The sequence below is a fragment of the Rhinatrema bivittatum genome, chromosome 17 (assembly GCF_901001135.1).
Source record: "Rhinatrema bivittatum chromosome 17, aRhiBiv1.1, whole genome shotgun sequence".
In the NCBI taxonomy this organism is placed as follows: domain Eukaryota; kingdom Metazoa; phylum Chordata; class Amphibia; order Gymnophiona; family Rhinatrematidae; genus Rhinatrema; species Rhinatrema bivittatum.
Window position 1 is genome coordinate 4608256 of NC_042631.1, and position 27392 is coordinate 4635647.

At 42.4% G+C, this 27392-nt stretch overlaps 1 protein-coding gene and 1 pseudogene across 6 annotated transcripts in view; both read left to right on the plus strand.

Annotated features, from left to right (window-relative positions):
• Window positions 1-27392, plus strand: part of LRRC4C (leucine rich repeat containing 4C) — a 983140-nt gene that overhangs the window by 567548 nt on the left and 388200 nt on the right. The window lies entirely within an intron of this gene.
• Window positions 21904-23446, plus strand: LOC115079303 (annotated as a pseudogene).

Below are 27392 nucleotides of genomic sequence, written 5' to 3' on the forward strand. Positions count from 1 at the left end.
AGGATGTCCACAATGGTTACGCGTGTTAAACATTTGCATACAATGCAGGCAGTACATGGAAATATATGTCCTGCATATTCTCTGGAGATTCTGACTGGACGAATGGTCCACAAGGACTGGGTTGAAGACCACTATACTATAGTAATTGTTTGTTTAGAAACTAAAAGAGGTCATTTTGTCATTCTGTGCCTCTGGAAAATATCCTTTGATAACAAGACACATTTTATATATTGTCCATGCATACAGTGGCACACGCCTACCGTGCAGATGTAAACATTTGTCTCTAACTGAAGAAATATTAAGGAAAATGGAGAGAGAAAGAGTGAGGCTAGGAAGGTCAAGTGTCCTGATCAGTATCATGCATTAAGAGGGGTGGAAATGGGATGAGCACCTGGTGAATTGGAAGGTATGAAATTTCATAGCTCTCTGTTTTAACTATTATTAGGCTCTGCATCCAGCTCCTTTAGGTTATAATGACTTCTTAAAAGTTAAGTGTCACAACTTGTTACTTTCAAAGATAAGAGTCAACAAACAAACTGTAGACAAGAATAAAGATGATGTGGGTGTTTTTCGTAATTGGCGAAACATTGACTTCTCTAAATTCTATTCATCTTTGGATGAATGTGTTGATGCTTGTTGGAGTAGGTTAATGAGGAGGATATCGAAAATTTAAATCAGGGGTAGTTGGATCTTTTATCTGAGGTAATGGGAAAAGAGGGGGAAATTAAAAAAGGGAAATTTAAAGGTTAGATTTATGAATTCTCCTTGGTTTTCATCTGACTTAGCAGATCTTAAAAGAAAATGCCATAATTTAGAGAGAAAATGGCATAATAATTTTGGTTTAGAAGAAAAAAAGATTTGGCAGAAAACTAATTCAGCCTATTTTAAAGAGATTGTTTTAGTGAAGAGGAAATACTATATGAATAAGATAAAAGCAGTGAATTATAACACCCAAATTCTCTATAGTGTGGAGAAGGTCATTAGTTGGTAATCAGAAGAAAGTACACCTATTTTTGATGGGGTCCCAGATTGTAATCATTTGGCTAAATTTTTTAGGGAAGAAGTTGAGGTTTTACTGGGTCAGTTGGTGGGGGCTGATTCAGTGCAATCAGAGGGTGATGAAGATTTAGTTCATAATGAAAATCTTGATGTTAAGATGGATAGTTTTGAGTCTCTTTCACTCTTAGAGGTTAAACAAGTGGTTAGCCATATTAAGTCAACTAACCATTTTTTAGATGCTTGTCCATCTTGGTTACTTAAAGGTTGTTCAGATACAGTCTTGGCTTGTCTACAGAAATTGGTTAATAAGTCACTGGAAGTTGGTTCTGTGCCTACCCAATGTAAAACTGTGTTTCTCCTGTTTCTCCTTTATTGAAAAATGAAAGTCTAGATCCTAGATTATGTAGTAGTTATTATAGACCTATATCAAATCTTTCTTTTGTAGCTAAGGTGCTAGATAAAGCTGTCACTAAGCAAGTTTCCAAGTTCTTAGAATCAGCTGATTTTTTGGATCTGGCTCAAGCTGGTTTTAGGCGTGGCTGTCGTACAGAAATGTTACTGGTAGAGATGTGAATCGGAACCGGAATCGGTTCCGATTCTGGTTCTAATTCACATTGTGAAATTTTTTCGTGTGGTCCGATCATTTTTTTTTATCGACTGCGCCCGAGTCGATAAACAAAAAACCCACCCTGACCCTTTAAAACAGATCCCTTAGCTTCCCGCACCCTCCCAACCCCCCCCCCCCCCAAAACTTTTTAAAAGTACCTGGTGGTCCAGTGGGGGTCCCGGGAGCGATCTCCCGCTGTCGGCTGCCACTAATCAAAATGGCGCCGATGGCCCTTTGCCCTTACCATGTGACAGGGTATCAGTGCCATTGGCTGGCCCCTGTCACATGGTAGGAGCACTGGATGGCCTGCGCCATTTTTAAAGATATATATATCTGAATATCATCCATGTTGTAAATCGCTTACAGGCCGATACAGTAAAACCCGTGGGAGAACCGGCACTCCGAGGTGAGCACCCGCTCACCCAATGCATGCTCAGGCCACTCTCCTGTGTGTGCGATTTAGTATGCAAATGAGGGCCCATGGTAAAAAGACACTAGCACGTCCCTAATGCCTCCTTTTTAACAGGAGCGGCAGCTGTCAGCGGGTTTGACAGTCGACGCTCAATTTTGCCGGCATCTGTTCTCAAACCTGCTGACAGCCATGGGTTCGGAAAATGGACGCCGGCATAAATGAGCGTCCGTCCTCTTTTTTTTTTTTTTTTTTTTTAATTTTACATTTTTTTTTTAATTTTGGGGCCTCCGACTTAATATCACTATGATATTAAATCGGAGGGTGTACAAAAAGCAGTTTTTTTTCTGCTTTTCTGTACACTTCCCCGGCGCCTGCAGAAATTAACGCCTACCTTTAAAGTAAAATCTGCGGCTTTGCTGCACATTTTTCTTTCTGGATTGCGTGGGAATAATTAATAGCGCCCGCAACATGCATTTGCATGTTGCGGGCGCTATTAGATTTTGGTGCGGGGGGGTTGGCCGCACATTTTCGATGCGCTATTACCCCTTACTGTATAAGGGGTAAAGCAAGCGCGTCAAAAATGTGTGGCCGAACCCGGGCTAACACCAGAGCGCACTGTACTATATCAGCCCGTTAGAAAGATGTATTCTGTTAGGTGATACATAAATTATTTATAAATAAATGGGTGATTCCAGCTGGTGAAGAGTGCATAGCTCCAAAGTTGTATTGCATTAGTCCAATAAAAAGGCATCACCTTAACTTTTTTATTTAATTTATTTATTTATTTATATTCTGCTTTTTTACACTTTTTTCAGTGCTTCAAAGTGGATTACATTCAGGTACTGTAGATATTTCCCTATCCCCAGAGAGCTTACAATCGAAGTTCACTTGTTTGCTGAACCCTATCTTTACTTGTTCAAGTGGACCAATAGGGCAACTACAACACTGAATGTTTTATTGAACTCCAGCATGATGTTTTCAATGAATGGCAGATGATCTAATAAGTAAATAGAATACATCGCTTTCAGGAAATCACTTTAAGATGCTACCTTAGTTTTCTCATGTCATTTTGGATATCTTGGACGTTATTCTGTGCCTATGGAAACAATTTTTTATTGAATGAAGGCCATTGTCTGGATAGTATATCCAGTAAAACACATCTCTAATACAGCTAAACCTTTTAATACCATTGCAGAAAGTTTCCTTTGTGGTGGCTTATATTTCTTTTCTAAGTCTGTGATGGACCAAGATCTTCAGTGACAGGAAACAGTATCTTCCGCGCTCTGTGTGAGTCATTGTCCTGCTCTCTGCGGCTCGTCACTTGGCAGATGAAATACAGCAAACGTTGCATCAATGCGAATGAATGAGTCTTGGGGGTCATTGCGGGGTCATGTTTTTCCTCTTTGACGGAAGGTGCAATATTGCTTTGAAAACTCTCCAGGCAGCCCCTCCTCCCTCACTTATCACTTTCAATAAAGCATCTCTGGCAGGAAGCACAGCCTCAGCGAGATTGAGAAAGGACACAGCTAAGATGTGAGCAAGATACATGCCTGTCATTCCAGTGCCACCACGAGCATAATCTTGGTCAATAAGGCAGAGCCTTACTAGTGGCACAATGTATAACAATGATACTGTGGGTCTACTATAGAAAACTGATCAGTAAAGATGCTTCACGTTATGTAGTGCACTGTGATCTTGAAGGTGAGACTGCATACCTTTGCCATTGAGTGGCCCCTTTGATATTTGAGTTTAAAACCTGGTGTAAGGTTTACTTTTAATATATTGATGGCATTCGGTAATAGTCATTGCAGTATAGCCAATGTATCACCAGTGTGTGTGTGTGTGTGTGTGTGTGTGTGTGTGTGTATATATATATATATATATATATATATATATATATATATATATATATATATATATATATGGCAAGAGGTATTTCTTGTATGGTAAACATAAGCATGCTCCCAGATGCAGGAGTTTATACAAAGCACAAGGCACTATTATAAAGTTTCCATGCTAGATTGCAATTCCAAACACGCCTGTGTACATCCATGGTGTTTGCTGCAATGGAGAATCCTTGACCAGATGTGTCCATTTTATAACACATGCACTTGCTGGAATGTGAAATGGGTTACTGAAAATTTGTTTGGAAATATATAGGGATAGATTACAACCACCTCATAATTGTTGATAATATGCATTTAACTGTACATGTTTATTTATTTAGACATTTATATACCATTGTTCCATGTAAAAGATCACAGTGGTTTACTAAAGTAATATTTATAGCTATAAATCAAAAGGTACGACTGGTAACGGAGGTAGTTTTCATAAATAGGCATTGATATCAATTGAATTGTTCTGTTGCATTTGACAAGGTTTTAAGACATGGTTGAGGGGATAAAGAAAATTAAAATAGAATAAAATAATATAACAGATTTCACATTTTAGTCATTACGTTGTATCAATTCTTTCATTCTCTTTGTGCTTCAGTTAGTATGTTTTGAACTTCTTGTTGTTTCTTTCTACATTCAGATGTTTTAAATTGGGTTATATGTGTTTTTTTATGGCCATATTATCAAAAATCAATAAAACTTAAGATGCTAATGTTCTAGAAAAACAGTGCCCCTAAATTTAGATTCCTAAGAAATCAATATTTAAATGTATTAAGACAGATAACTCACAAATTATGTGATTAAATGGCATCTAAAATCTTGCCAGAAAAAAAAGGTGATCCTGGGCATTTTGAGGAGAAAGAGCTATCCAGCTAACTTACCTGATTTTCAGTTCTGTCTGCAGTAGGATATCTTCAAAAGATATGCAGTTAAGTAGCGCTGTCAAAATGTAAAAATAAATAAATAAAAGAGCCTGCACCGCGATTCTCTTCCTTCCCCAACCTAATTTAATTGATGGCCCTGATGGGCTGTGCATCCCCACCCCCCAAACTGTAAAATGTTGGGGTTCGAAGGCTGGGCCCCCCCCCCCCCCCCCCATCCACCATCACCACCGCCCCATTCCATTTGTATTCTGCAAACTCATGCAAATCAAGCTTGTGGTGGATAAGTGGAGTGCACTGCATATCAAGCTTGTGGTGGATAAGTGGAGTGCACTGCATATCAAGCAGCAGTATGTAGATGGCTTGCTGACTTTGCTGTTTTAACCTATACAAGTAGAGCTGGGATGTAGCAGTTTTTTTTTAAGCAAAATCTGTTCCAGAGCCAGCGCTGTGCTCCGTATATTATGTAAGTATACTTTTGTTTCCTGTGTATCCATTTTTGCTTATATGCAGTATATGATTTATGATAAAGAATAATAATGTAAAATAAAATCAGAGTTGTTCTTTTAAACATATTTTGATTTGGTCGTCTTTTTTTATCATGGTGGATAACTGGAGTGCACTGCATATCAAGCTTGTGGTGGATAAGTGGAGTGCACTGCACACCCACAGTGCTCCGAAAGGAGACCATGCAGGCTGATTGAAAACAAAGAGAAGCAGAGTCTAAGGGCCTGCGGGGGGGAAGGTGATAGGTGAGTCTTTCGTGTCATACATCAGGAGACTCCGCTCCAAAGGGCTTCGTAAAAAAAGAGTTTTCTAAGAGGTTATAGCTTGCAGTTCTTTAGGTAATGAGTTTGAACTGTGTGGGGAAGCTCCCACTCCAACTTCTGGAGATGGAATTTCTAGCGGATGGCAGCAAGAGGATGTTAATTAAGATCTTGAAAATCATGCACCCCTGGACCCCCCCCCCTGCAGTCCCAATGGTGGGGCCGCATCCCACCATCCCAGTCCCCGATACCACAAAAATCCTCTGCTGATAGTGCGGTCTAAACTCACCCACGCCTGGCACTCAAGCGCTGCTCCTGACAGAAGCAACACTGGGAGCACACATTACCCTCCATTTATGCTTCCAGTGCTAGACGTGAAGATATCCCGTTAAGTTCCTGGTTATCCAGCCATACAGTCAGATAACTATAAAAAAAACCCTAACCGGTTATTTTCAAATAGAGCTAGTTGGCTATTTTAGTTATCCGGCTGCATGTAGCTGGGTAACTTTAGAACATTTATCCCGCTGAATATTACTTATTTATTTAAAACATTTATTATCCACTCTTCCTATGTACGGGGCGGGGCAAAATGAAACAATACATAAGACCAATATGGACCTACAGGAGTCTATTCTCAGACAAATTTAGGGGCCTAAGTTTTCAGTTGAAAATTCACATCAGTTTAGTATCCTATAACCCTATTCATTTACTTAGATTTAGGACCCTAAAGGGTGAATTTTTAAAACCCAGCGCATGGCAATAGCAGGAGATACACATGGAAGAGCCGGGTTTGTAAAAAGGGCGGGGCAGGGGCAGACTGGGACAGTTCTACTCAGGAGAGCAGGTAAGTTCCAAAATAAAAAGGAATTGGGGTAGTTAGGTGCGGTTTAAGGATCGGGGCAGAGAGGGGAAAAGGGAGGCAGGATAGGTTAGGGGGTTAAGGAAGTCCCCTCTCGGTGCACACAGGTATCAGATTTTATAAACATGCGTACGGCGATGCTTGCAGGTTATAAAATCAGCGCGTCCATGTGTGCGCGCCGGGAACTGCCTGTGCATGGACGTCTGCACGCCCCTTTTTAAATTGACCCTTACGTTAGGTGCCTTGTGGTGAGAATAGGTGCTAACTTTGTTTTCCTGCTCTGATTCTACCCCTGTACGCACCAAATTTTAAGTTTCTAAATTTAGAAGGCAAGTGAAACTAAGAGCCTAAATTTAGACACTCAGCTCTAGTAAATTTTCAGAAGGGCCAACTTAAGAGCCTAATTCCAAAATTATGCGCCTAAACTCTTTGAAAATTGGCCTCTAATTTACAACCTTAATTGGAGCGGACTGGGAGGGAACTGGGGAAGGCCTGATTGCGCCGCCGTGCGGACTTTGCAAAAATTCACCCACCTTTGTGCGCGCTGCCCTCACATGTGCGCATGGATTATAAAATCTGGCGTGCATGTGCGCATGGCCACCCAATATTATAACATGCATGTGCCAGCGTGCGCGTGTTATAAAACCGGCTCGCCTGTGTGCACGTGCCAGGAACTGCGTGCACATGGACGTGTGTTTGCATCTTTTAAAATCTACCCCTTAGGGAGCCATCAGTCCCTCCCATCTGGAGATTCAGCCCTGCCATTTTAAGACTCGTGGGATTCAGTTAGAGAGAGCGGCTGCAGAGTAAACGTATTTCTTCCACACTCTGGTGGGGGCCTCTCAGCCTTGCACACAGGAGTTTTATTTTAGAAGAGACACCTCACTGTGACTCCCTGCCAGAGGGTCCTTCTTATAATTTACAGTGAGATAGACTTCTAAGCCCGATACCCGTTGGGACGAAGGAGCTCTCTAGAGAGGATCAAAGCCCTGTGAGCCTAGGTAGGCAAGCACCAGTGATGGATCCTGCTGCCAGAGACAGAGCAGAGAAGAGATCCTGATTTTTTGGAGAAGTGGGGAGGGGTTTGGATTCCCCTCCCCACTGGGATTTCAGCCCAGGATTAATTGCCTGGTCCCCAGATTTTTGCACGAGAGAAATCACCTGAAGTAAGAGCTCAGGTTAGAGGAACAGCTGAAGCAAAGGAAGAAATGACAAGAGAAGGAGATCCCATCCGGATTCAGAACAGGGATCAGGACAGGCTGGGTGTCCACGGGAAAGATGATGTCTAAGTTAGGATGTTTGCAGTTAAAAGGGAACCCTCTCACTAGGATTGCACAGCGGCAGGGAGAGTAAGCGCACTTAAAATCCCCATGGGCTCTACCCCGAGGTCTGCAATAAGGACACCTTCCTGCCCAGAGAGAAACCCTGTAACTGCAGTCAGATGTGCTCTCCTCATTTTGGAGAATGGACTTTATTTAACTTTATGAATCAGTAAACGTTAACACCCAGACCTGGTCCTGTCTGAGCTCTTATAGCCTCTCACCTCATGAGAAGAACTTAAAGCACAGCGCACACCGGTGACCTTTCATCATCTGGGTCATAAGCAAGAGCGTCCCCCCAGAAAATGGATTCACCCCCCCCAGGGATTGAGAGTCAGCGTGGGAGTGAATGGTTAGTTAGCCTGAGCAGCCCTGAAGATATAAATGAGATTGTGGGCCCTTGGGACCTAAAACACCCCCCGAAGGGTTACAAATTATAGATTTGTCATGGATATACATTAAAACTGCTTTATAAATGTAAGGAAGAAATGGTGGTCTCCTTGTTGTGTGTGCAGCAGGGGGCACTCTGGTTGCATGTAATGTTCAGTTCTGTGCAAGACGCTCTTGCTTCTTGGCTTTTACCTTTCCTGGTTGTGCAGCTCCCTACCAAAGTGGGTACTGGTTTAAATTACAAAAGTGTATTAACATCTGCTGGAGTCTCCTAATATTGTGTATTGCTATAATCTCTTCCTGATTTACTAAGCTTTTTCATCCATAGACACAGAATGGAAAAGTCCCAAACTCCTTGTGCATGTGTAGAAGTATTAATAACAAGGGTAGAAATAGCATCTCTCTGCTTTGAGGTTACCATGGTTATGCTGTACAGTTAGACCTTGGAACAATATCTTCACCGTTTATGGAATATAACATTTTTAGGTTCATGGAAGTTAATAGTGCTGATTGATTGAACTGTGAGTCTTTCCCATTATGCAACGATATGAAGCTGCTGTTTTTACCTCTCTCTCTATTCTCAGCAGACGGTAGGAGCTGCAAAACTGGACGTAGTTGATCTTTACCCGTCCTCGCGAGCTTTACATTGATTCCCTGCCGCTGGGGTCATATCAAAACCTTCCATTACCAAACGTCCAGCCTAGTGAGCCAGACAGCCAAAAGCGATCACAAGGACCCATCCTGTCTACCCATCTCTCCTTCCTGTTGTGAAATGGCAGAGCCACCCTGGCTGATCTCCGGCTTGGCCTTCATCATATCCCTGCAGCACGATTTATTATTTATTTCAGTCTGAGCCCTGCTTCCTAGAAGTGCTTTCAAAGCATGTGCAATTAAATATAACAAAATAAAAGTACAAAATAGGTACTTTGGATTTAGAATGACACCCTGTATGTTGATTAGTGATCGGGACTCTGCTATTCAGTACAAATGCAATGAGAGCTGAACTTTGATCATTAGTTTCATGCGCTCTGGATGGCAAAGCACAGGTCTGTAAATATTTCAGCCCAATGTAAATAAAATGTAAGTAGAAATAACTGAAAGCTTCTCCCTCATGTATTGATTTATGTGCAGTATATTTACATAGGCTGCAGCTCTCAGGTATTTACAAATGATTACGTGAGAGGAAATGCAGAATCATTCTTAATCAGGAAAACCGTGATACTCCTTTCTGTGAAGTCTAATGTACAGTGCTCGCTGTACATTTTTATTATTGGAGATTGCATGTTGAAAAATATCATATATTTCAATCTGCATATATGAGAAATAATAAGGCAAGTGCAGATTTTCTAACAGCTTTAATGTATCTTTACCAGAATACCAGAAAAATATTATGTATGATGTTTTCTACATCTGTCTTTGATAATGATCAGATAGAAGTAATTGACTATGTGCCAAACCCCAAACTATTAGTAATTCTACTACCACTAACATTACTATTTCTACTCCTATTATTATTATCCCACTATTATTAATTTTGCTTCTACTAAAATGCTGAATGCAAATCAGAGTATGATGTCATATGTAAGGCCGATCTACTCTCTTTCTGTTGCAGTGCAGCAGATTGTAGTTGATCTCTGATTTTCCTTTCATTACTTTGCACCAAAGGATCCTCTGTGCTTTTCCCATGCTTTCCTGAATTCTGTTAATGTTTTGACCTCTACTGGCTTAACTGTTCCACATTTCCATCACGCCTTTCTGTGAAGAAAACTTTTCTGGTTTTGCTCCTGAGTCTGGCCCCTTGGATTTCTTGTTTTAGAAATTCATTTGCACTGGAAAAGGTTTGCTTTTTAAGAACATAAGAAATTGCCATACTGGGTCAGTCCCAGGGTCTATCAGGCCCAGCATCCTGTTTCCAACTGTGGCCACTCCAGGCTACAAGTACCTGGCAATTACCCAAACACCAAGAAGATCCCATGCTACTGATGCAATTAATAGCAGTGGCTATTACCTAAGTAAATGTGATTAATAGCAGTTAATGGACTTCTCCTCCAAGAACTTATCCAAACCTTTTTTAAACACAGCTACACTAACTGCACTAACTACATCCTCTGGCAACAAATTCCAGAGCTACATTGAGTGAAAAATATTTTTCTCCGATTAGCTTTAAATGTGCTACACACACTAACTTCATGGAATGCCCCCTAGTCCTTCTATTATCCAAAAGAGTAAATACCTAATTCACATTTACCTATTCTAGACCTCTCATGATTTTAAAAACCTCTGTCATGTTCCCCCTCAGCCGTCTCTTCTCCAAGCTGAACAGCCCTAACCTCTTTAGCCTTTCCTCATAGGGGAGCTGTTCCATCCCCTTTATCATTTTGATCGCCCTTCTCTGTACCTTCTCCATCGCAACTATATATTTTCTGAGATGCGGCAAATTGTATTATGCTTGAGGTATTGAATGTCTCTATCAATTACTCCTACTCTCTCCTCCCTATAAGGTATGTTTCATCTCATAGACTTTGTGGTCCACTGCAGACCTTGTTTCATATTAGTAACATTTCTCTGGACTACCTCTATCCTTTTAATGGTACTTCCTCTAGAATCTGAACATTACTACTGCTACTGAGGATCTAAAGAAATTTCATGGGCTGCTTTAAAATCGGATGTTTGCCAAAGATCCACGGCGCTTGCTGTATCTGTGCAGAATCTATATTATTTTCTAAATGGGTGGTTAATTTTTACTGAAGTTTCAGCCTTTTGCCAGACTTTTTATTAAGACTAAATTTGTGCAATTTCAAATGCACAAATGTGAACTTTGTAGTTCTTTAATAAAGTACTATGGTTGTTGTATTAGTCTACTGGGATAGATTAGAAATATCAATCTATAAATAGGTTTTTGGCAAAACATTTTTATTGGACTGACTTAATGATTGTGGCTAGCTTTCAAGGACTATATCCCTTGATAACTTATTACAAATATATCAGGGTACCTGCAATCTATTTGACCTTAGTGGGAGGAATTCTCGCTCTGGGTGATGAAGAACACATGCAAACTTTGTATCCTCAGTTGTCCAAGGGGCAACTGGGGTTAATGAATGTAGCTCTCTTGGTGGCACATCATTGAATTTTGAAAGATTGGATAACTGAGGAATCCCCTTCCCAAAATGTATGGCGGGAACAAATGTTCACTATTCAGCAAATGGAAAGATATGATGCGTGCTTTCTCGCACGACAAATGCTAAAGGATTATGTGTCTGCTTGGCAATGTTTCTTTGATTTGTTGCCACAAAATGAAAAAAAGGAGACTTAAAGATATGGGGTATTCTACATCTTGGAAAATAATAGAGTTTTAAGAGCTGAACTGATGTGTGGGTGTGCTTGGTGTGCCTGCTGCAAGTGGTGCAGGGGGTATTCAGGGGAAAGGGATGTTTTTCTCTCTCTCTTTTTTTGCTCTTGGGAAGTAAGGCGTGTTGGATCTTATAAAAAAAAAAAATGAGATGGGAAGGTAAAATCTGTTTTCTTTTAATATTCTGTTTATTTGTTGTTATGCTATGCCTTCAAATGAGAGGTCTGATCTTGGATGGCTGTATATTCCTTGTCGTAATAAAAATGATTTTGAAAAAAATATATTAATTTAATGTAAGGTCCCTATTTTAAATCCATACCCTAAATCACTCAGGGTGTTACGGCTCAGTCCAAAAAGGCCGGGAAAGGTATTGTGCCTTGGCAAGGGTTGTGTCTCACGGGGGCCAGATCTTAGTTGGAGCAGGCATCTTTGGCCTGGAGCAGCCACTGTTCCCGGTGGGTTGAGGCCCTTGAGTAAAGGCAGCCACCAGGGTTTACCAGGCAGGAAGCAGGAACCAGATACAAGCAGGCAACAGGCAAGAGTCAGGCCCCAGGCATGAAAATGGCCATCCTCTGCATCGTCACCAAAAAAGAAAAACAATAAAGGAAAAATCTATGGCGTAGCTTAAAGTAACCAAAAATGTGGTTGACGTAAATCTTCCAAGTAAACCCCAGTCATTTTTAGGGAGAACTAATCTCTGGCACTGCTGTTACATTAGTTCATCATATTTGATTTTAAACAAGTGAATTTTGAAAGAGTTGCATGCAGAAAAATAGCATATATGAGTGTAAGTAACATGCATGTACATATTTGATACTTGATAAAGCTCATGAGTATGCACATACTTGCAGTATCATATAGAAATTTTAATAGGGGAAAAAATGCGCTGTTCAGGTGTAGTCTGGGAGTTTCAGAAGTACATGCTCAAGCTGCATCTTAGCTTCCAGTGAAGACCAACTGCAAGCCCAAGTAGCCAGTTCCTTCACCTATTGATGATCAGGCCTCTTCCAGGGATTTCTTTCGTCTTAAGAACATAAGAACATAAGAAAATGCCATACTGGGTCAGACCAAGGGTCCATCAAGCCCAGCATCCTGTTTCCAACAGTGGCCAATCCAGGCCATAAGAACCTGGCAAGTACCCAAAAACTAAGTCTATTCCATGTAACCATTGCTAATGGCAGTGGCTATTCTCTAAGTGAACTTAATAGCAGGTAATGGACTTCTCCTCCAAGAACTTATCCAATCCTTTTTTAAACACAGCTATACTAACTGCACGAACCACATTCTCTGGCAACAAATTCCAGAGTTTAATTGTGCGTTGAGTAAAAAAGAACTTTCTCCGATTAGTTTTAAATGTGCCCCATGCTAACTTCATGGAGTGTCCCCTAGTCCTTCTACTATCCGAAAGAGTAAATAACCGATTCACATCTACCCGTTCTAGACCTCTCATGATTTTAAACACCTCTATCATATCCCCCCTCAGTCGTCTCTTCTCCAAGCTGAAAAGTCCTAACCTCTTTAGTCTTTCCTCATAGGGGAGTTGTTCCATTCCCCTTATCATTTTGGTAGCCCTTCTCTGTACCTTCTCCATCGCAATTATATCTTTTTTGAGATGCGGCGACCAGAATTGTACACAGTATTCAAGGTGCGGTCTCACCATGGAGCGATACAGAGGCATTATGACATTTTCCGTTTTATTCACCATTCCCTTCCTAATAATTCCCAACATTCTGTTTGCTTTTTTGACTGCCGCAGCACACTGAACCGACGATTTCAATGTGTTATCCACTATGACACCTAGATCTCTTTCTTGGGTTGTAGCACCTAATATGGAACCCAACATCGTGTAATTATAGCATGGGTTATTTTTCCCTATATGCATCACCTTGCACTTATCCACATTTTCTCACAGGACAAGCAGGATGGTAGTCCTCACAAATGGGTGACATCGAGGATGGAGCCCTGTACGGAAAACTTTTCTGTCAAAGTTTCAACAAGCTTTGACTGACACTGGCACACTGGGTGCACTGAGCATGCCCAGCCTGCAATTATCCCTGTGAGCCACAGGTGTCTCCCTCAGTCTTCTTTTTTCTGCTCTGCAGTCAGCATAGCGGTTGGAGCTCTGTGAGGATTTTTTAACTAATTACCTCATGGAAACACTTAACTTTTCACTTCAAAAAACACTTTTCCCTGCACAGGTCTCCCTCCGCGTACGTTTTTACGACGCTCGGTGAGTACTAATTCTTATTTTTCGGTCGGTTCCTGTCACTATCTTCAGGCTGTTAACTGACTGAAGCCTTCCCTTCCCCCATTTTTCAGTTAGCTTTAAACAGCTTGCGAGTATCTCTGTGACACTCTGCTTGCTTATGCTAGTGGGGTAGGGATTTTTTCCTTAACTTTAGGACTTCTGTAGCTTCAAGTCCTTCGTTCCCTGGTACCCTCACGCAGTCGATACCCTATCGCTACACCGGGACCCTCCTAAACCGCCCTGGGCTTTTATATGTCATCAGCGCCCCTCCCCCCACGGTGCCCTGATGCCTTTATCCATGTTTTTTGCTTTTCAGTGCTACCAGGCTTTTTCCTCCTACGCACTGTTTTTTTCCTTGGGCTTCCTCGGTGCCGTCCCTACCCGGATGCATGCCATTGACGCACACGCTGTTAGTCACTGCCATGCATACTCGGGTCGCCGCCACCGCTGCCCGAGACACTTTTTAACGATCCCAGGGTCACTTCATCGATGCCACCCCCCCTTTTGGGGATGCCATCGATGCCCCATCCTCCCCACCGATGTCCAGCCCTTTTCCATCGGTGGGCATCGGTGCCACATCGATTTGTCGGTGGGCATCGATGCCGGATGGTCCCCATCGGTGGACATCGGTGCCGGATGGTCCCCATCGATGGACATCGGTGCCGGATGGCTTGTCCGTCGATGGCATTGGTGCCGGATGGCCGTCCGTCGATGGCATCGGTGCCGGGTCCTTTTGCATCGATGGACACCGATGCCCAGGTGTTTCATCCATGGGCATCTATGTTAGAATGCATCCATCGAGGGCAGTCGATGCCAGGCTGCTCCCATCGGTGAAATTCGATGCCCAGGTGGGTCCCATCGGTGGGTATCCATGCCGGCTCGATTCCGTGGATGGACGTTGATGCCAATGCCAGCCTTATGGCTGGCATCGATGCCCATGCCGATTCCAGGACTGGCGTTGATGCCGGGATGGAATTCATCGACTGGGAGATCCATGCCATCGATTCCATACGTGTCCATATCGATGCCACCGACACACGTGTCTGGGGCACCGATGCCATGTACACTTGGAAATCTGAGTCTGTCCAAATCGATACCGTCAACGTCTGTGGCCCTATAGTTGATGCCCGTGGCCATGCCACAAACGGCATAAATGCCCGCCTCCATGCATTGATGCCCTCGACACCTCCGTTTTCCTTCGGTGTCCTTGACGCCCTATTGATTCGACTTCGACTCAGTCGATGCCGGTATCTTTTTCAATAATGGCAATGTTTTTCGATTATTCGATTCCACATCGTTTCAAAGATACCTATGCCACTGCTGTCAGTGCCCGTCACTGTCATCATTCTCCTGGCCAGTCATCGACGATTTTTCATACCCATTTTGATGATATCCTCGAAGCCCCTTAGGTTGCCTTCAATATCGTCAATACCGACATAGCACCGCCACATAATACCCTCGCCTCCTCACATTGCTCCACGCTTTGGGTTCTTTTTTAAGCCCCGTATTAGCTTAAGACACTCCATTGTGTCAGGAGCAGAGCAGGCGTGCTGACAGTTCGTCATCGATCGCCTTCCAGGACGACGAGGGCTTCCATCTCGGCGCTGGGGAAAGACCGGGCCGAGCACCGTGGCACCCATCATCGCCGACATCGTGATCGTCCGCCGCTGACGCCATCCAGCACATCGGTGCCATCCTTCTCCAGGCTGGACAACGCTCGGGCAGAGCGACATCACCACTGCCATCAGCACTGTTCCTACAGTTTTGGCAGTCCTTGGTGATCCAGAACTTCCGGATCCAGGTCCGACAGCTTCTGCATTGGCGTCACGACACATCGAGCCGCTGTGACGAGGGAAGGGAACATGAGTTCCGTTAGGGCTCCTCTGTTCCTGGCGTGCCCCACCGTCAAGTGGTGTGGGACTATGGCCATCTGTTACACTTAGCAGTCTAAACGCCACTCACGCCTGGCCTGTCTCCTCTGTACCTGTGCCACCATACCGGGTTTCAGAGCGAGATGGACGTTTACGTCCCCGGCCTTACCCTCGAGGACTCCGGAGACCGTCGGGGTCAACAATCTTCACCGGCTCGTCTTGCGGCGATCCACGTCGGATGGTAAGTACCCGCTTCGGCGGCATTCCCATAGAGTTGTGTTCTCCCATTCGGACCGTGGTTCGAAAAGTTCTGGGTCATGTGCCTTTTAGAACTGTATTAGTGTCACATATCACTATGTTAGCTATGTTAGCCACAATATCAGGAGAACCCCTCTATCTTCTTGGGATTGCAGCAGGGCTTCTTCTCTTGTCAGTAACAAGTCCCTGTGCCGACCAATGCTCTGACTCTTGGTTCCCTCCCAACCAAGGTCCAGCTGCATTGGCTGATCTGCTAAACATGAGATTCAGCAACCATTGCCCCATGTACAAGTCCACCTTGAGGCCTGGCCACAGGTCTCAGTGTCTCCTTGTACAGCATACAGAAATGCGGGTACCACTTACCGCTCACACACCTGCAGGAGCCTACATGATATCCTCCATTGGGACACCTCCTGGTCTCCCATCTGGTCAGATATCAGAGCGGCCACCCCACCTTGTACCAAAGTCCCGGTACCCTCCCCCAGGCGCTACGAAGTGCAGAGGGGAGAAGGGAGGGGGGTTGGGGAGTTTTAATTGCACTATTCTTTCTTTTAACAGAAAATAGTTACTCTCCGCACATCCTGGACCTAAGAAAATCCAACTTTCTTTAGACGTCACAGGTACAATGGTATCTTTGGTTACCATCACTCCATACTGCAGTAAGTACATTATTTTAATGTTTCTATGTGCTTTATGGTGAGTCAACATTACAACCCCAAGCTCTGCCGCTGGCACCAGCTTCGGTAAGTGAACTGTCTCTTGCATCACTGTTGGTGAATGCTGTTTTCTCTGCGGAGTGTAACATCATTCACTTTCCTTGCATAGACTACTGCTAACCACTTTCAGTACATGCAAGGAGCTCTCACTTTTTTCAGGACTCACTATACATTTACTAACTGGGATTACTGTCACTGCCATAAATCCCTTCTGTAACACTTCTGGACACCACAGTCTTAAGACCCTCTTGTCCAGCATGCGCACAGACATTCTGATACATTGTTATATGTCCCTGCGCATATTTTCCATAACCTCAGCCTTTCAACTTTTCATGGTTGGGCTATGGGGTTTCTTCCCACTATGCATTTTTCTCATAATTCAAAACTGCTATGGGTTATATTCAGTGACATTCTATACTCAATGGACCTAAGTGGTTTCATTGCTTTCGTCCCTGATTCTTATCCCAGTTCGAACTAGGACCTAGTCTCCTTCGACTCATGCTCGCAATTCCTTAGGGTTATAAAGTTTCTCCTGAAAGCTGTCAACCCATTATGCATCTATTGCACTCCAGCATAGTTTCTCATAAACGTCCTGGACGTTGCACCCATGAGTTATGCCCTTATGCCTTCCAATACTGCTTTTGCAACAATTCTTTGTGCATACAGACAGACAGCATAGGGACAATGTGCTTTCCAACTCATAAGCTAGACAGCTGCGCAGCTCTACCCTTGGCCCTTGTTCACTTCATGCGTCCTTGGGCCACATATCTAAGAGATTTAATGAACGCTCTATCTGACCTTCTCCACGTAGGTTCTATCCTCTCGAATGGTCTCAATTACATGTGTACAGGGCAAATCTTTTAACGCTGAGTTTAACTAAACTTTCCTCTGCGTCTGCATCATTCCATACGATGCACAGGTTCTGCTCCCTACACATGTTTCCTATGCGTTCCCTTAGATGCCTTTTCTTCCATCAAAGGCCTCTTCAATATATCTCTTCTGCTGCCTCTCGTAGCCAGCATTCTTCTAATGTTGAACTGGGATGGGGTTCAGTATTCTTTTCCCCACTCCGACTGAGATCAGTATGCTTTCCCATACTTCTCAATCCATATCAGTAACCTTTTATTCTCTCACCAGTCAGTCCCAAATCATAGACTTACTGATGTTCTTAGGTTCTGGTAGCGTCACAAAACCTTCTAAACATAAATCTTGCCGTTTAATATGGCAGGCTTTACCTCCTGACGCTAAAAAAAAAAAAAAAAAAAAAAAGAGGTATTACCCCTTTTACTTTTCCACCATTTTTTCTTACTCCCTCGGATTCTGTTCTCCAGACATCCTCCACATAGATACACCTTTCTCTTAGGAGGTGTATCGTTTTGGGAGTTGGGTTCCCGTTTTCGGTAATCCTCTCTGAGTCGGCTTACCATGGATTATCCACTGATCAAGCCGCCTCTATTTCTCTAATCACGGAATGAACATATATATTCTCCTTATAAGTCTCATACATTCTACGTTTGAGCCTTTCCATTCCTCTCTTCCACAGTTTGGCAAGGGAACTTCTTTCCCTCTTAATGTCATTCCTGCCAGCAGGGTCCGTGAGTTATGCACTCTTTCCATACTCACCTGACTCCGTTCCTCTGCCACTGAGTAGTTCTACGCATTCAACTTTCTATCCTTTTCAGGTAGATGTTGTATCTCCTTTCCTCAGGAAATACTCTATTAATTTTTCCTAACCTCTCTCTCTCGCCCTAGGGAGAGACTGGGTTTTCCACATTCCTGGACAGTAATGCTGCGCTTACATTCTATCTACATTGCACTGCATTCCATGTGAATTCCACTTGACTCTTTCCTTCATGCAAGGGTCAAGCTGCTACTTCCAGTGGCCACACAGACCTAATCCTTCTGATTAAGTGGTCTATATTTCCTTTCCTACCAACAAGCAGACATTTCACTACAACACTGTGGGTATCCACATACTGTTGTGTCCGTCTTAGCCTTAACAGCTTCCCTTTGGTTACTGCTGCTTGTACTTTTTTATCAGGTTGCAGCCTGGAGTCCTCTCCATACCTTCGCAGCCTATTATTGCTTACATTTGACTAGCCGGCATGCTCCATGTTTGGCCAGTCCGCCTACTCTTACTTTTTTCAATTCACTACCCAACATCCTTCCACGAACCCATTATGGTGTTGCGGATGCCCTCCGTTCCCATTTCCACCTCAGTCGTTACGCCTTTGCGCATCTGCGGTGTATCTGGTGCATTCCCGGGCATCCTCAGCTCAGTACTCACCCATTTGTGAGGACTACCATCCTGCTTGTCCTGTGAGAAAGCAAATGTTGCTTACCTGATGTAACAGGTGTTCTCACAGGACAGCAGGATGTTAGTCCTCACGAAACCCGCCCGCCACCCCGCGGAGTTGGGTCTGTATACTTTTATTTTAGTTTCGCTTGCGCTTTTTAGCTATAAGACGAGACTGAGGGAGACACCTGTGGCTCACAGGGATAATTGCAGGCTGGGCATGCTCAGTGCACCCAGTGTGCCAGTGTCAGTCAAAGCTTGTTGAAACTTTGACAGAAAAGTTTTCCGTACAGGGCTCCATCCTCGATGTCACCCATTTGTGAGGACTAACATCCTGCTGTCCTGTGAGAACACCTGTTACATCAGGTAAGCAACATTTGCTAAATTTCATCTGCCCTGTAAGGGCCCTGTAAGGGCTTTTTACTAATTTGGTTGGTGACCTTTGCCCCTCATTTGGAGCCTTGGGGTATTCTTGCCACTCTGGGTGCTACTCTGGGCCTCTCATGATACTTTGAGGTCTTCCTGCCATGCTTTTACCCTCTATCTCTGATTTGGGGAGTTTTTTGATGCTTTAGGTTCCCCCTTCTTCGTTCCTTGAGCTCTTCATGTCACACTTGGTGCTGTTTTGCCCTTCTCATATAGCCTGGGGGGGTGGGGGTTATGCCACTGTTGTTGTTGTCCTTTGCCCTACTTTAGCAGCCGTGAGGTGATCTGGCCACTCTTGCTCATCAGCAGATTCAAAACAAATTGTAGAAATTACTTTTTCACTCATTGCACTGTCAAGCTGTGGCTTCTGTTCCCAGAGGACGTGATCAAGGTGACGAGCATAGCAGGGTTTAAAAGATGTTTAAACAAATTCCTGGAAGAAAAGTTAGACTAAAGGCAGCTATTGGCAGCTATTGCTGTCCCTGGAATGGGCCATTGTTGGAGACCGGATGCTGGCTCAGTGGACCTTAGTCTGTCCCAGTTTGGCAATTCTTATGCTCCCCTGATGGTGCCTTGAAGAACACCTGCCACTGCTGGTACTGTTTTGCCCCATTGTGGATCCTTGGGCTCTTCATGCCACTTTTTGTGTCATGTTGACATAATCTTGATGCTTTGGCATGCCGTCAGCCTTCTGATGATGTCTACCTACTAGTTTTATTAGAAATGATTAGAAAATCTCTATTTGGAGTCAAAATAGTCTGCTTTTCTTCCCCCCTTGACTATAATGGCAAACTACAGAAAAAAATGTATTTAATTATTTTTGTTTGAATGAATTTAACAAATGACTGTGGCCTATGAAATGAATGAATAAACTAAAATAATTTTTTTTTTTACTGGACATTATTATGTAGCATCATCAATGACTCTTTAACTACTCATTAGCAACTTCTTTACAACTTTGATTTATGTTCTGATGAACAAGTTGCAAGGCAATTGACCCTGAAAGATTTGAAAGCATTTCTGAGGTACTTTTGAGAAACTTTGCTTCAGGCTACACCTTGGGTGGAAATTTTCATAGTTTCATAGCAACACTGTTTCATGATTTGTGCCGATAAACCTGAAATTGCCCCTTCAACCTTCCTTTGCCAGTCTTAGCAATAACAGTTCTACCACCACATACCAACTCTAACAGCTCAGGCTACATCTCTTTCAAAGGTGTGCTGGTGCCACTGCCCTGTCCAGACTCCCTTCCACCTTCCTCTGGCCACAGATCCTGATTCTATAGAACGGCTGCTTTAAGATGCAACATATTGGAAGTTCTATTCGACTCCTTCCAGTTAGACTCCAACTTCTCCAATTCCTTTGTTCATTTACAGGGCATTTTTTTTCAGAATTTGAAACCCTTCAAAGTAATTCAAAAAGAGTTTCTCACATCCCATTAAATGGGGCAATTAAAGATAATATTCACAGTTGGGATGCAAGAGTACAATACTTGTCTACTAGGATATACATAATCAAATGGCAGAGATAAAACTCTTCTTTTTATAACAAGCTCTTTCGCTTGATGTGAATTTGGCATTGAGATGTGCTACATTTTAAAAATAAAGGAAGGTGTAGGTCATCCTACATGAACAGAAACTGTTCCTGTGGCACCTATCAGATGAAGCAACAGGACTTAGTTTTAATGAGGCTAGACCTCACCAGGAAGGGTGAGAGCTATAAATTAGCAGAACACCGAAGGGGAAAAAAAAAAAACATCAAGGAAACTATAGAAGAAGTAAAGTCTCAATGAACATGAGTGAGGACAACCTACTGTGTGCAATCACAGGCTCTCCAGAATCAGATAGAAAATTCATACTGAAATCAAAATGAGATTATAGTTCTTCAGGCTTTTTTAAAAATGTCTTTGTGAGGGGCGTTGGTCTTAGTGAAAGGATGCTTTCATCCTATATCTGTTTTGGGGACTGAGGATACTGAAGAAGTAGAAGACCTCTCTAAACTTGCTTCTGCTCCACAGTTACACTTCTCAGTTGGTTGAGGCTGCTCATCCTTCAGCTTCCTGCCTTATCGCTCATCAGAATAATCATTGGAGACTATAAACCTCCAGTATAAAGTCCTAAGTGAGAGGTTTCACCAGTGTTACATCCAAGGAAAATAGCTTAACACATGTGGCCCCCTCTTATGTATTTGTAGATCAGTTGGGAATGATCCGGAACACATAACTGTTTGGAAGTTTGAATTTGTCCCAGAATGGGTAATGGGAACTTTATCGAGGCAAGTCCTAACAAGGTCATTACAAGGAAACATCATCTCAGTCCAGTTCCCATATTACTAAAGCCTCCAACACATTGGATGCCATTAGGCATCCTTGATTTACTCAGCAGAGAAACTATAGCGTGAACCATTGTGGAAACTTTACCAAGTGCAAATTCTGTAGCACAGTGCTGGAGAGAATGTTATAGGTTGGCATGATGTCCTGATGATAGAATTCCTGTGGAAAGGCACCAGTCTGTGCCATGCTGCCAAGACTGGTGGAGGTACATTGGAAACTAAATTTATAGAAAGAACCTCTCTAAATCCTTACAGGCTCACTCTCCTTGTTCCCTCATCATGTCTGGCACTGAAAGCAGCAAGGGTTTTGTGATCAAGGTTTATGGCCTGTCTTGGTCCTGTTCTGCTGAGGAGATCCAGCAATTTTTCTCAGATTGCAAGAATCTAAATATGAGGCATCAGATGTCCGTTTTATCTATACCAGAGAAGGCAGACCTAGTGGTGAATCTTTTGTCAAACTGGAATCTGAGGAGGATGTTGAATTGGCATTGAAAAAAGACAAACAATGGGACACAGATATGTTGAAGTGTTCAAGTCTATCAGCTTTGAAATGGATTGGGTTCTGAAATACACAGGTGTCAACAGCCCTGATACTGCTAATGATGGCTTTGTTTGTCTAAGAGGACTTCCCTTTGGCTGTAGTAAGGAAGAAATTGTACAGTTGTTCTCAGGGTTGGAAATTGTGCCAAATGGACTTCCAGGGGAGGAGTTCAGAGGAGGCCTTCATGCAGTTTGCTTCAGAAATAGCTGAAAAGACTCTAAAGAAACACAAGGAAAGAATAGGGCACAGGTACATTGAAATATTCAAGAGTAGTAGAGGAGAAATGCGCACGCACTATGATCCTCCTTGGAAACTCATGGCCATGCAGCAGTCAGGGCCTCATGATAGGCCAGGGGTTGGAAGAAGCTATAATGTGGGTAGAGGCTTTGACAGAATGAGATGAAGTTATGGTGGAGGTTATTGAGAATGAGGACTATAATGGATATAATTATGACTATGAATTTGGTTCAGATTTGGAAGAGGGGTGTTGGATCATAGATATGGGGATGAAACATCCACTTTCCAAAGTACAACAGGTCACTGTGTACATATGAGAGGATATGGGTCAGATGGACAAATAACTGGTGAGGCGGATGTGTACTTTGCTACTCATGAGGTTGCTGTGGCTGCCATGTCTAAAGACAAAGCTAACATGCAGCACATATATGTATGAATTTATTTATTTGTTTTTATATACCGGTGTTTGATTTACATATCAAATCGGTTTACAAAATAGATTGAAAGTGTGGGGAAGGAGGAATTCCTTTCATTTGACAGGTACAGTAAATGTTAGAGAATGATTAGCAGCAGTATTGGTAACAGTGCCGAACTAGATAGGATAAATAATAATAATAGTGCAACAAAGGGACTAGATAGAATAAATAGTGGCCTAATAGTAGTAATTGGCATTGGAGTAACAGGGTAAAAATGATAATCATTAGGTATCTTTTGTAGTGAAGACAATAATAGTCATAAATAGCAATGACAATAATAGGAATAGAACTTTTCCTCCATTCTACAGCAGGAGGAAGTGGTGCAGGATGCAGTAGTCAAATGATTTGGAGCAATGGGAAATCAATCCATCTATGGTGCTGCAGGTGGACTGCTAACTGGGAGCTAGGCAGTAGTACATGGAAGTCCAGGCAGCTTGAGTGGATATGGTAACCAGACTGGTATGGAAGAGCAGCTGTTACAGCAGTGGAACCCGTGGATCAGTGGGTGGAAATGGAATGGGAGGAATGTCCAGAAGTCAGGAGCATCAGTGGTGCTTGGGGGATGTAACAACCAGCACCCACTTTACTACAATATTTTAAAGCAAATGGTTTAACAATTTTTCAATACAAGCTTGAGATTTATGCTTACTGTAAGTGAAATCGGGATTTTTTTTCTCTTTGCGTTCAGTATTTTCAAATATACAAGAATTTATCTAGGATGTAACAGTTGAATACTAGCTGTTAATTTCTCAGCTTTTCAAGTGATGTAGGATGTATGTAAGCTGTGAACTATTTTAGTTTATAGTTGTTTCAATTGTTGCTCTTATACTACATCTACTGTTTTGAAAATCACTTTTTTTGTAAATCTATTTTCTTCAGTTTAAAATTAAACAGTTGGCATGTTTGTTTTTTTAAGTTAATGGAAGGAGATGTTAAGAGGTAATGATATGATAGAGGTGTTTAAAATCATGAGAGGTCTAAAATGGGTAGATGTGAATCGGTTATTTAGTCTTTCAGATAATAGACTAGGGGGCACTCCATGAAGTTAGCATGTGGCACATTTAAGACTAATCGGAGAAAGTTCTTCTTCACTCAATGCACAATTAAACTCTGGAATTTGTTGCCAGAGGATGTGGTTAGTGCAGTTAGTATAGCTGTAAGGATTGGATAAGTCCATTACCTGCTATTAATTAAGTTGACTTAGAAAATAGCCACTGCTATTACTAGCAAAGGTAACATGAAATAGACTTAGTTTTTTGGTACTTGCCAGGTTCTTATGGCCTGGATTGACCACCGTTGGAAACAGGATGTTGGGCTTGATGGACCCTTGGTCTGACCCAGTATGGCATGTTATGTTCTTACGTTAAGGTTTCAGTAATACATGTGAATGCCTATTTATGAAATCTACCTCCATTACCCATTAGTACTTGTTGATTTATAACTATGAATGTTACTTTTGTAAACTGTAGTGATCTTTTTACATGGAAGAACGGTATATAAGATGTCTAAATAAATAAATAAATAGATAATGAGGTAGCACATCTCATCCAGTGGAAACTTTGTAACCCTATTACATTGGGATCAAGACTCTGAGAAGAATGCAGAGAATGAAGATGTATCACATGGGACACTCTCATCCCAACAGATATGCTTACGTAAGTTCTCTTTGAAAACTGGTGTAACTTATGCACATATCTGCCAGCAAACTTACGCACAATGCTTCACAAATAACTCCCCTCCTTTTCCCTGGCACACACAAGAGAAACCCATTTTGAGACCCTCCCTCCTTCCAGCCCTTCACTGTCTTTCCAGGGTGACGCTACCCCTGCTATTTGGATAAATGAATGATCTCCAGTAATGTCTGTCTGAGAGCACACGTTAGATCATGACAACCGGTTGCAGACAAAACATCTCACTGCAGGCTCACAGCTGCCTTGTAATTAAAAGAGAGCACTTCATCTTACTTCCCTGGTGATCCTCCTCCTTCCCAGTGCTGGGCTGATTGCTGGCTTTCCTCAGGTCTATTGCATTCGCCTTTTGATTTTTTCTCTTTCTTTCCTCATCCTAAATTTTTGTGTTGAAGTGCATCAGCAGATGTGTTGCAGAATAACAAGGTAAGCACAAGCCTCCTGTGCTCTTTATTGCCTTAGTCTTTGATTATTCTAATGCTAGTAATTAGTAAACCTCCCATTATCCTACAACCCAGACTTTATTTATTTATTTATTTTTGACTGAGAGGAAATCTAATTTGAATCATGCAGTTTTTGGCATAGAACCGATGCTTTGGAAATAATTCTATTTTTTTTTTAAAGTCTACATTTCAGAATCAACCAAGATGCTATTTAATATTATTATGGACTTTAAAGATAAGAAAGACAATATAAAATAATAATAATTGAAACCTCTTCTTTTAATCTTCCTCAGACTGAGCATAATAGATCCCATCTGAAGCACTTCAAGTGACTTGTTTACTAAAGTGTGTTAACTGCAACACAGGCATTTGACATTTGTTAATGTCTGTGTTACTGCTTAATGCACATTAAAGGGTGCTATGAGGTGATAATGGGTTTACAATAAGGCTAACACACAGATTTTCACAGGAACCCCTAACGTTTAAATCAGCTGCTAAAATTCTAAATCCATGCAAAACAGCCCATTGCAGCAACCCACATAATTATATTGGCAAATATGCTTTTATGTTACTGTGACGGAATATACAAAAGATTCCCTCCAACCACTTTAACACACAGCCCGCAAGCATCTCCCCTGGTCCATCTTAAGGTGCAGACACGCAAAGCATTCGGGGCCCTCTTGGAAGTATAAAGGCGGCTTGGGAAGGTCCCGGGAAGCTGCTAGCATCTCATGGTGTGCCTGTACTGAATAAGTTTAAGTCACGTTAATGCCTGACACAAGGTGAGCTACTGTTTTGACTTCTGTTTCTTTGAAGCACTGAAAATAAAATACTCGCACCAGAATAGACCAGCCAAGTCTCATTGTGTCCTTGGCTGTTCCCGACGCTGTTGCCAGTCCAAGTATGTTATAGTTACACTAACTGATACATGCTTTGAAATGTATTCCACCAAAACTACCTGCACACAACTTCACCCGCTAAGTTGTACTGAGAAATTCTTTGGGCAAAGTTTAGGCACATCCTTCTGAAAAATATCTGCCTAAGTGCAAGGCCCTTCCTGACTCTGCCCCCGGAATATCTCCCATCCGTGCAGATACACTTACTCATATACCGAATGTATAAGTGCATGCTCGCCATTTCTGTTTTACCTGTGGAAATCACCTTCAGCCTGTGTTTAGACTGTGAAATGTGCTTCAGTTCTCCAAGTTAAAAATGCATGTGCACATCAGGAAATGGTCCTCTAAATCTCACATGTAGTAGTGTTCTCGGTGGTGCCACTGAAGCTATAAAGGTCTATCATTTTTGCTTAGAAATAGTATGCTGTGCAATTTATAGAAACAATTGCTTTCCCTTTGTGACTTTATTCCATCTCTCTGTATACAAATTAAACATCTGCTTTAGAAATTCTGGATCACCGTGTCTGTCAGGTTTTTTTTTTTGGCTTACATTTCTGACGGATCTGTAATTAAATACATTCTTCTAATTACAGAGCAATTTGAGCCTAAAAAGGGATACAGAACATTTGTGTAAACACTTCTGGGGGAATACATTCTCATCACGAATCCCTTTAACAAACTGACTTCAGGAAGAGAGAGGTATGGTGAGCAGGAGGGGCCTGAAGGAAGCATCTGGAAACACTGCGGGTTTTTCAGGAGCCGATGTAATAAGGTGCACGGTGAAACTGAAATTCAGCACACTGTTTTTTAACCCATTTGATAAAATATACAATTTAATGTCTGATGAGTAAGCAAATGGCATGTTAAAAAAAACAAAAAAAAACACAAACCCATATTAAAACATGTGCTCAGTCTTTTGCATAGGTTGAGCACCTATTTTAACTGGAGGGTGGAGAGGAGGAGTTTATTTGCGTAGGAAACAGTTCAGCCCATGAAATCAGAGTGTAGGTGGGAACTGCATTACCCCCATAGATAATATACAAACAGCTGAGTGGGATCGGCTGCTGAAATAGCGAGCATGCCGGATCGGCTCCACTCTCTTTTCTGTGGCCATGCTTCCAGTTAGGAGAGGTGTCTGTCTGTAGACCTCAAGGCCACATCCCATTTCATAAAAATGTTGTTCACGTATTTACCAGCAATAGTCTCAATTGCTGCTTAGGAGGATGAGGTTCAGCAGGCCAGTGAGAAAGAAAGTTACCTAGTTAAGAGTTATTTGTAAGAATATACCTGGGACAGTGTTCTGCTGAATGTAGCTGGCTATAGTTACCGAAGATTAATGTTTAGTCCCACACCCAGCATAGATTCAGTGCTGCCTTTGTTAACCCAGCTAAATTTTTTCTAGTAAGAAGTTACCTGGATAAAATTTAGCTGGGGAAAAGGGAGGAAATACTGAAATCTCAGGGGTTTGTTTTTCCAGGTAACTCAAA